The sequence below is a fragment of the Leguminivora glycinivorella genome, chromosome 25 (assembly GCF_023078275.1).
Source record: "Leguminivora glycinivorella isolate SPB_JAAS2020 chromosome 25, LegGlyc_1.1, whole genome shotgun sequence".
Taxonomy (NCBI): domain Eukaryota; kingdom Metazoa; phylum Arthropoda; class Insecta; order Lepidoptera; family Tortricidae; genus Leguminivora; species Leguminivora glycinivorella.
Genome location: NC_062995.1, coordinates 12,120,952 through 12,130,338, shown reverse-complemented (window position 1 = coordinate 12,130,338; position 9,387 = coordinate 12,120,952). Strand labels below are relative to the sequence as shown.

Genomic DNA, 9,387 nt, shown 5'->3' with positions numbered 1-9,387 from the left:
TATTAAAGATATGTACATTTTAACTCCTAAACTCATTCATAGTAAAATAGTATAATTAAATTTGATAAATAAACATTTTCATTGCATATTTTTGTGAAACTGATACATTGCTCAATGTTCGGATACTAAAATTACGAAACGAAACGAAATTGAATTTTATAAAGACGCCTTAAAATTTTAAGACCTAACTATATAATGGTTGTTACACACATCATTCTTACAAAGACAGCAGCAAACACTTTAACATTAAAAATAAGATTAAAGTAAATATTAGTGTATAGACGTTAACCAGCAAATCATAAATAAATGAGAAAAGTAACAGTCGCAAAACAATATATGTATAAAAATCTCCAATACCATTATTAGAATACTGTTCAGATGCCTCCGTTTGGTCGCACCGAGGTAATTAGAGTCCTTGTGATGTTGCTTTCAATATCAGAAGTAGTCACTTTATTCACAAATATCAATTGTGGAGTAGAAAAGAACAATATTATTTCCAACATAACACACACAAGTATTTATTAATTATAACAAGTCAATTAACTAATACAGATATTGGACCAAATAAGAGTGTTGATATTTTTATTCAAAATGATCATTAATAAACATTTGTATTTTATTTTTTATATTTTTTATTTTTACTTTACATTTTTTTTATTTTCTTCACATGTAAGAGGGGTCATGACAATAAGGAGGGGGAGGGGGGGGGGGAAGCAGTCAATTCTCAATTTGATACAAATTCAATGTTTTCGTCAATATCAATGGAAGCGATCAATGACAGTGGGTGAGAGGGTGGGTATCAGGTGTACATAACAAACTCAACCTTTCGCTGCGTTCGAGAACTTCTGAATACTGGGTCGAAGAGGGATTGACCAACGGCTGAGACGGTTCCTACTCACACCGCTCGGTCGACCTGTGCGCTGAACACCGCAACACCGGTCACCCTGGCGACTTTCTTGTCCGAAGTCATCAGTCGCACCGTACGTCGACTTCGGACACACTTAGTGTTGTTATTTCGTTCCTCCGCCGTGAGCTACACGTGTGCACTGTCCTCGATACCATAACTCAATTAATGCACTAGACACAATTATTCATTATCCTAGGAAATAACGCAGCTCTGCTGTGTTTTCTCTTAGGAAAGTGATAGTAATTTTCATTTCAATTCATATAGCAACAGATTTCACTGTCTCTATGCTGAATAATATTTAACAATACCAATCTGTTTAGATCCAATCGTCAAATCCTGTATAAGTGGCTCTTGTCTTGTACAGTTCCGATTCATTGATATATTATAAACTGTATAGTTTCATAAACTCGTCTTGTGTATTTTTCTCACACAGCAATCGACCAACTACGATAATTTTACGTATACTCACACAATTTTTTCTCAATCTCATAACAACATTTCATTTACAAACATATACTTAGGCATGACACTTTTATTGTATATAATGTATATATAATCAAATCCACATACACTGTACAGTAAATCTTACGATCCACACGTAGTTAGTTGGGCGGAAATAGGGCCAGATCAATGAAAAATTTGCGACCGGTCGCGAGTTGAACTGGCTTTTATTCCATGGTTGGCCGAATGGTTTCAGGGTGAGCTTGCATTTGCTAAGAACTCTTGAGACAAGTCTGATTATTTCCTTCCCGCGGTTGCTGCCCGTTAACTTCCTATTTACTGCCGACTTTAAATAGGTAGAACTAAAATAATCAGTCGCTATTGTATAACATTATTTATTTTTTGTTTTGTTTTCAGAAGGACTTCAACATGGTTTCACTTACCACGAGCCGAACCAACATTCAGAGAAAAAATCTATCAATAAACCCTTTAATATGTTTCTTATGTTACAGGAATTGCTTCATAAATACTACATTACATCACATAAAAGGAAATTGATTCCATACCATACTTGGTATCCATACAAATTTATGAAATAAGAATGTACTTATAAACAAATATTATTGAAATATTGTCTTTATTTTAATAATATTTTTCAATATATTAAATTTTCAAAACCGTTGTTTATAACAGGAATGAACCTGTTAAGATGTCATTTCTAATCGCCGGATCATCAATCGATATAAGGTAAATAAATATATATACGTATTAGTAGATAGTGTATAATTATTCTCATTATACCATATAAGAAATTTACTTATTTTACTGTAGATAAAAAAATTTCATGTATGGATACCGTGCATTTCATTTGCGTCATAATAATTTGTACTGACACACAATATTAAATGCCGTTTTCTACATTCATGCATGATGCATTATTAGTTTACTCTTACATTTTCCATTAGATAGAGTAATAATAGACAAAGTAGTTAACAGTAGTTAGATGGGCGGACGTAAGTCCAAAGCAACATAAATTTTGCAACCGGTTGCTAATTGCATTGGGTTTACGTCTATTTTAACCTTTATGGTTAATCTGGTGAATGGTTTGAGGAGTAGCTCACAGTTGCTACAATCCCTCAAACAAGACTGTTTGTATCCTTCTCGCTGGATACCGCCCGTTAAATACATTGTCCTACCGTATAGGAAAATGTATAACTAAAACAAACAGTCGTTCTTCTATTTTTGACAGCCATTTTTACAGATATAACTCAATCATTACCCATGGTTATGAAGAGCAATGCCAGAAATAACAAATTTATGTAAGTAAATTAAATATACTGCATATTCGCTTCTAATAATGACACTTTAACAAACGTTTTTCATTGTTCTACCGTCAAGGTACAATACTACCACAAATAATAAATGATAGAGTTTCTACAGATAAAATGTTCATTACGACATTGACCAAATTCATTGTACACGCAAAGATTTCAAAAATGCTAAAGTAATTTATGTATGATTTCAGAATACAAATCGCTGCGTCACAATTAAAAGAACTGCAGCCTCCAGTGTATTGCGAAGCCGCAACACGACTAATGCCGGCCGCCACATAGAGTACATGGACAGCTCGCTCGCTCCCCGCAACAGAGGGATCACAACAACGACGTCTGCCATCCCCGACACCAACACAATGTAAGTAAATTAAATATACTGCATATTCGCTTCTAATAATGACACTTTAACAAACGTTTTTCATTGTTCTACCGTCAAGGTACAATACTAAGCTACCATAAATAATAAATATTCCCTTCTAATAATGACACTTTAACAAACGTTTTTCATTGTTCTACCATCAAGGTACAATACTAAGCTACCACAAATAATAAATGCTATAGAGTTTCTACAGATGAAATGTTCATTACGACATTGACCAAATTCATTGTACACGCAAAGATTTCAAAAATGCTAAAGTAATTTATGTATGATTTCAGAATACAAATCGCTGCGTCATAATTAGAAGAACTGCGGCCTCCAGCGTATCGCGAAGCCGCAACACGACTAATGCCGGCCGCCACATAGAGTACATGGACAGCTCGCTCGCTCCCCGCAGCAGAAGGACCACAACAACGACGTCTGCCATCCCCGACACCATGGACAATGAAAGTAAGAAGACAACTTATCTACACATGAAATGTTCATTACGCCATTGACCACACTCATTGTAGGTACACGTAATGATTTCAAAAATGCTAAAGCAACTTATGTATGATTTCAGAATACAAATCGCTACGTCACAATTAGAAGAACTGCAGTCTCCAGCGTCTCGCGAAGCCGCAACACGACTAATGCCGGCCGCCACATAGAGTACATGGACAGCTCGCTCGCTCCCCGCAGCAGAGGAACCACAACAACGACATCTGTCGTCCCTGACACCATGGACAATGAAAGTAAGAAGATAACTTATAGCAGAACAAAATTTCTACCATAACAAATGGCTCATTGATAATACGTTTCGGAAATTATGGTAAAAGGTAATATGGAATAATAGTGTAATATCGCCAAAATGCGGACCTATATTCACTGAAATTCACAAACTATTAATGTTATTTCAGTTATTCTCAGTAGGTACAAAAAGTACTAGAACATGACACGCTTTTGACTTTTAGTAAAAACACAAAAGAAAAAAAAAAGCATTTCACACTACATTCTATACGTGTAAAGTTTTCAGTAATATTAATATAATTATATGATTGATTTCAGAACACAAATCACTTGCAAATACGACATCGCTACGATTTTGAAGTCATGACGTTTTCTACACCCTAAACCTTCATCTTCAACTCAACCAAAATGTTACAACTCAATTGGTATGTATTAATAACTTTTATTTATGAACAATAAATACAGTAGGTTCATTATCTGATACTGATATCTAACAGTGAATCATAAAACCATCTCAATTATACTATATTTCAAATACAAATGTAGTGCAAAAATTACCTTCGTATTTGACGGAAACGTATGAACATGTCATGCTATTTCAGTCAGTCTCAGTACAAGACGTATTGACACTGTCTGAACAAACATAACAAATACTAACGTTTCCGGGAAAATACAAAGGAAAAGCTTGTCGCACTACATCTGTACGTGTATTTACATGTTTAAGTGCATATTGTTTTATTATTGGTAATACTGCCACCTATCGGCACTATTGAGAACTAATAACCAATCGACCGGATACATAAAAATCCTTGAGAAAAGCCATCAAAGATTCGAAATAATATTAATAAGTTAACATAGATGGCGCTATCGACGAATGACGAATTGACAATACCTTTTCATAATATTTACAAAAAAATATTTTCAGCAACTACAAAGCATCGGAGCCTGGAACAACAACTGGACAACGCGCGCAGCTCCGCGGCCGAGACTGCGGGACTGTACTGAGACCATGCAAACAACGTCCGCCGCCGCTAAACGCTATAAACAATACACGTAAGAAAACAACTTGTAATATTCTTATCCTCGATTTGAAGATATACACGTCATTAAAATTAACATTCGTTGTAAGGGAAATGTGAAGAACGTGTCCAAATAATAATATTTTACTAATTACTAAAATCAAAACTGAAATTAAGAGAACGCCATTATTCTAATGTATGAGGCGACAGTTCAGTATATAGTAAAAGAAAATAGTTCTAATAAAATTTCTCAACAATACTAAGATGACATGAACATAAATCCACATAACGACCACTTACGGGAATTTCTTTCTTTCTCGAAATATGTTATTTAACTTAGCACCTCGAAAATAAAAATTGTACAGTACAAGTAATCAAACTTGTAAAAATCCTTTGTCCTATAATGTCTATATTTCAATTGATTAATCGCACTAACAAATTGCTGCAATAATATCTATTTGTAAAGCCATAAGAACTTGTCAAATATTTATGAAATAATCTCTTTGCCCAATGTTAATTGTATTTTGTTCATAATTAACGAATATCAATACGTAGGTATGTAATGTATTCATTCACAAATAGTGTTTTCTTTTTTTCAGATTTGACCGACCCAAAATCGTATGGGAGCATTTGTAGCAACGTTGAGCCTTCATCCCGCCTAAAATTACCTGAAAACTGTGCAGAAAGCTCCAGACCTGCATTTTATTAACTAATAATTGTTGTGTATAATATATACACTATCTTTTTATTCTATTTAATAAAATCGTATTAAAAATGAAAACATGTGTTTTAATTACAAAATAAAAATGTTGTCACCAGCCTTCAACAGCTTCTTATATGATCCATTAAAAATATACATGGCGAATGAAACACTTTTTACTTTCTGGCACAAATTTATGTTTGCCGAACATGTAAGAATATGTTGACTGCTATAATTCAAATGGATTATAATACATTATATTGCTCGCAAGGTATTACGATACAAATGTAATAAATAAAAAATACGGAACGAGTAGAAATAAATTAAAACAGAAACATTAAATTGATACAAGTTACAAATTACTTATTCGCACAAGTATTGTACTGCATTTGAAAGTACATATGGCTATTTTAATTTTTGACGTAAGTAGTTGCATAGTAAGCTCAATAACACCGTGTACGTACTGTAAAATGTGTATATACATCGTTTCGATAAGGTAAATAGAAATGAGATCAAAACAAAATATCCTTATTAAACAAATAAAAATCAATACTTAAAAACAACGCCATCTATGGAGTACAAACTACGCACGCGCCTTACTGACAGCGCATTAATTACCAATAAGCTACTTGATACATACAAAATCGTACAGATGGCGCTAAAATTTTACCTTAGTTAAAATTAGAAAAGATAGAATTAGCTCCGTCAGTCCACTCATATGATTAATTTTTTTTATTCATTTTCATTCATCAAATTCAAAAACAAAACTCAGGAAAAAGATATGTGTTTAGTTGAAATAAATACTTAATGACAACGCCACCTGCAAACAATATTGAAAACTACACACCTTACTAGACGCGTATTGAATATCGAACAATTATTGACAAAACAAATCCTATAGGTGGCACTATTATGTAATGTAATAAAAGTTTATAATATTCAGTTATTCTAATAAATACCAAAAAATGTATTTTGATACAAAACATTCTTTTTAAATTAAACTTTTCAATAATATTATAGACACTCAATTATAAAAGTGACTAAATGAAACGACCGGCAACAAAGTAAGTTTTTAAAACAATCAACTAATAAGGCGTGTTTCAACTCCAACTTCCGTACAAATAACACCATAACTATAATGCAAAACCCAAAGGCCAAACTCCGAGTAGAGCCAAAGGCCCAAAACATCCCTGAGAGCCTCCCAAGCACGAAAGGCCGCAGGTCGACCTGCGGACAGACAGTGCTTCCCACACACAAACAGCAAGCCAAAACCAAAGAGCAATAAAGCAAAGCGAAAAAACAAACTAGCAAAGCAAAAAAAAAATCAAAAAGCATAGCTCAAAAACAAAAAGCAAAAGCAAAACACAAAAACAAAAAGCATAAGCATAACTCAAAAACAAAAAGCAAAAGCATAAGCAAAGCACAAAAAGCATAAGCAAAGCACAACAAAAAAAGAACACCGCGGGGCCCTCGGGCCCCGCGCACCTTTAAAAAACTAGTTAATATTATATATAGCTGCAAAACCACTGATTTCTAACCTCTCCCTATATCTGGAGAACGGCTAAACCGATTTTCACGGTCGAAGTGTCTTTGTATAGAGGGAGTCGGGAGACGTATGGGAAAAATATGGGATCTGGTCTCCGACTCTTGGGTCAAAAAATGTTGGACGGCCCGGCTAAACGGGGGGAGATAGTGGGGGGGTGCTCGACCAAATGTCATAGAGGACCCTGGGCAGTTTTGGAGGCCACCATTTTTTTTTCAAAATGGCCGACTTTTTTTTTTGACCAAATTTCAAATTCATCCTAGAGATTTGAAATTTTGGTCAAGGAATCTCTGGGGGGCCCTGATTTCAAAAATAAAAAAAATTTTTGAAAAATGCTACAAATGCGAAAAATTTGGCCACTTTTTTTTTGTATGGCAACTTCTAAACCGTAAGAGATAGCTAGGGGGTGCTCGACCAAATGTCATACAGGACCGCAAGTAGAAAAAAGTTGCATCAAAAAAAATTCAAAATGGCCGACTTTTTTTTTTTTTTTTTTTCAAGTTGGTCCGAGCGCGCTCAAATTTGGCATGCCGAGAGGTATGGGCCCCCAGATTACAAATGTCAAAAAAATTTTTCGAAAATCCAAGATGGCCGCCGTTATGGCAAAATCAATTTTTCAAGTAATTTCGCGAGCCCGAAGGGCGAGCTTCAGGGTGGGAGGCCGAAGGCCGACCCCGTGGAGGGCCGCAGGCCCGGAGCTCGACTTTAGGCTCCCACCCGGGCCAAATCCAAGTAATTTCAGGCGAGGCCGAAGGCCTCGCCGCGGGTAGAAAGTGCTCCCATACAATTTCCTTACAAAAGTGTCTAAACAAGCGTAGCCGGCGGGCCGAAGGCCCGACGGCGGAGCTTCGGAGCCGAGCGAAGGCCGAAGGCCGAGCTCCGCGTAGGGCCGAAGGCCCGGAGCGTCCCTGATCGGCTCGCCGGCGGTCCGGGAAGTTGGAGGTTACACACGACCCAATAGTAAAAGTGTCTTAGAGAAGCGAAACGACGGGCCGGAGGCCGCAGGCCGCAGGCCCGTCGTGAGCTTCTCAAGACACTTTTACTATTGGGTCGTGTGTAACCTCCAACTTCCCTACAACCCCCACAGTAACTACGCGGAGGGCCGAAGGCCCGGAGCGTGTCTGAGAGGCTCCCAAGCACGCGAAGGCCGCAGGCCGAGCTGCGGGCAGAGTGCTCCCAAGCACGCGAAGGCCGCAGGCCGAGCTGCGTATAGACTGTGCTCCCAAACAAAACAATAACAAAAAGTATCTAAATAAGCGAAGCGGCGGGCCGAAGGCCCGACGCGGAGCTTCGAAACCGAGCGAAGGCCGAAGGCCGAGCTCCGCGTAGGGCCGAAGGCCCGGAGCGTCCCTGATCGGCTCGCCGGCGGACCGGGAAGTTGGAGCTTAAACACGACCCAATAGTAAAAGTGTCTTAGAGAAGCGAAACGACGGGCCGGAGGCCGGAGGCCGTAGGCCCGTCGTGAGCTTCTCAAGACACTTTTACTATTGGGTCGTGTTTAAGCTCCAACTTCCCTACAACCCCCACAGTAACTACGCGGAGGGCCGAAGGCCCGGAGCGTGTCTGACAGGCTCCCAAGCACGCGAAGGCCGCAGGCCGAGCTGCGGGCAGAGTGCTCCCAAGCACGCGAAGGCCGCAGGCCGAGCTGCGTATAGACTGTGCTCCCAAACAAAACAATAACAAAAAGTATCTAAATAAGCGAAGCGGCGGGCCGAAGGCCCGACGCGGAGCTTCGAAACCGAGCGAAGGCCGAAGGCCGAGCTCAGCGTAGGGCCGAAGGCCCGGAGCGTCCCTGATCGGCTCGCCGGCGGACCGGGAAGTTGGAGCTTAAACACGACCCAATAGTAAAAGTGTCTTAGAGAAGCGAAACGACGGGCCGGAGGCCGCAGGCCGTAGGCCCGTCGTGAGCTTCTCAAGACACTTTTACTATTGGGTCGTGTTTAAGCTCCAACTTCCCTACAACCCCCACAGTAACTACGCGGAGGGCCGAAGGCCCGGAGCGTGTCTGACAGGCTCCCAAGCACGCGAGGCCGCAGGCCGAGCTGCGGGCAGAGAGTGCTCCCAAGCACGCAAAGGCTAAAGCAAAAAAGCAAACAAGCATAGCTCAAAAACAAAAAGCATAAGCATAACTCAAAAACAAAAAGCAAAAGCAAAAGCAAAAAACAAAAAGCAAAAGCAAAAACAAAAAACAAATAAGAACACCGCGGGGCCCTCGGGCCCCGCGCACCTTTAAAAAACTAGTCTATATAATATAAAGCTACAACCCGACTGACATTTTTCAAAAAATAGGCAGAGGGGGTTTTTGCGGGTGGCAGTGTTTGGTGTGGTCGTATAG

At 38.7% G+C, this 9,387-nt stretch overlaps 1 long non-coding RNA gene across 3 annotated transcripts; it reads left to right on the top strand.

The window, feature by feature from the left end:
* Positions 1–2,339: 2,339 nt before the first annotated feature.
* Positions 2,340–5,590, top strand: LOC125239222. Of its 3 annotated transcripts, XR_007178506.1 has the most exons (7): positions 2,340–2,667; positions 2,874–3,040; positions 3,340–3,511; positions 3,624–3,795; positions 4,109–4,215; positions 4,716–4,843; positions 5,409–5,590. It is a non-coding gene; the product is annotated as an uncharacterized LOC125239222 (long non-coding RNA). The 3 variants fall into 3 exon arrangements; XR_007178508.1 differs by lacking the exon at positions 2,874–3,040; XR_007178507.1 differs by lacking the exon at positions 3,624–3,795.
* The last annotated feature ends 3,797 nt before the right edge of the window (positions 5,591–9,387 follow it).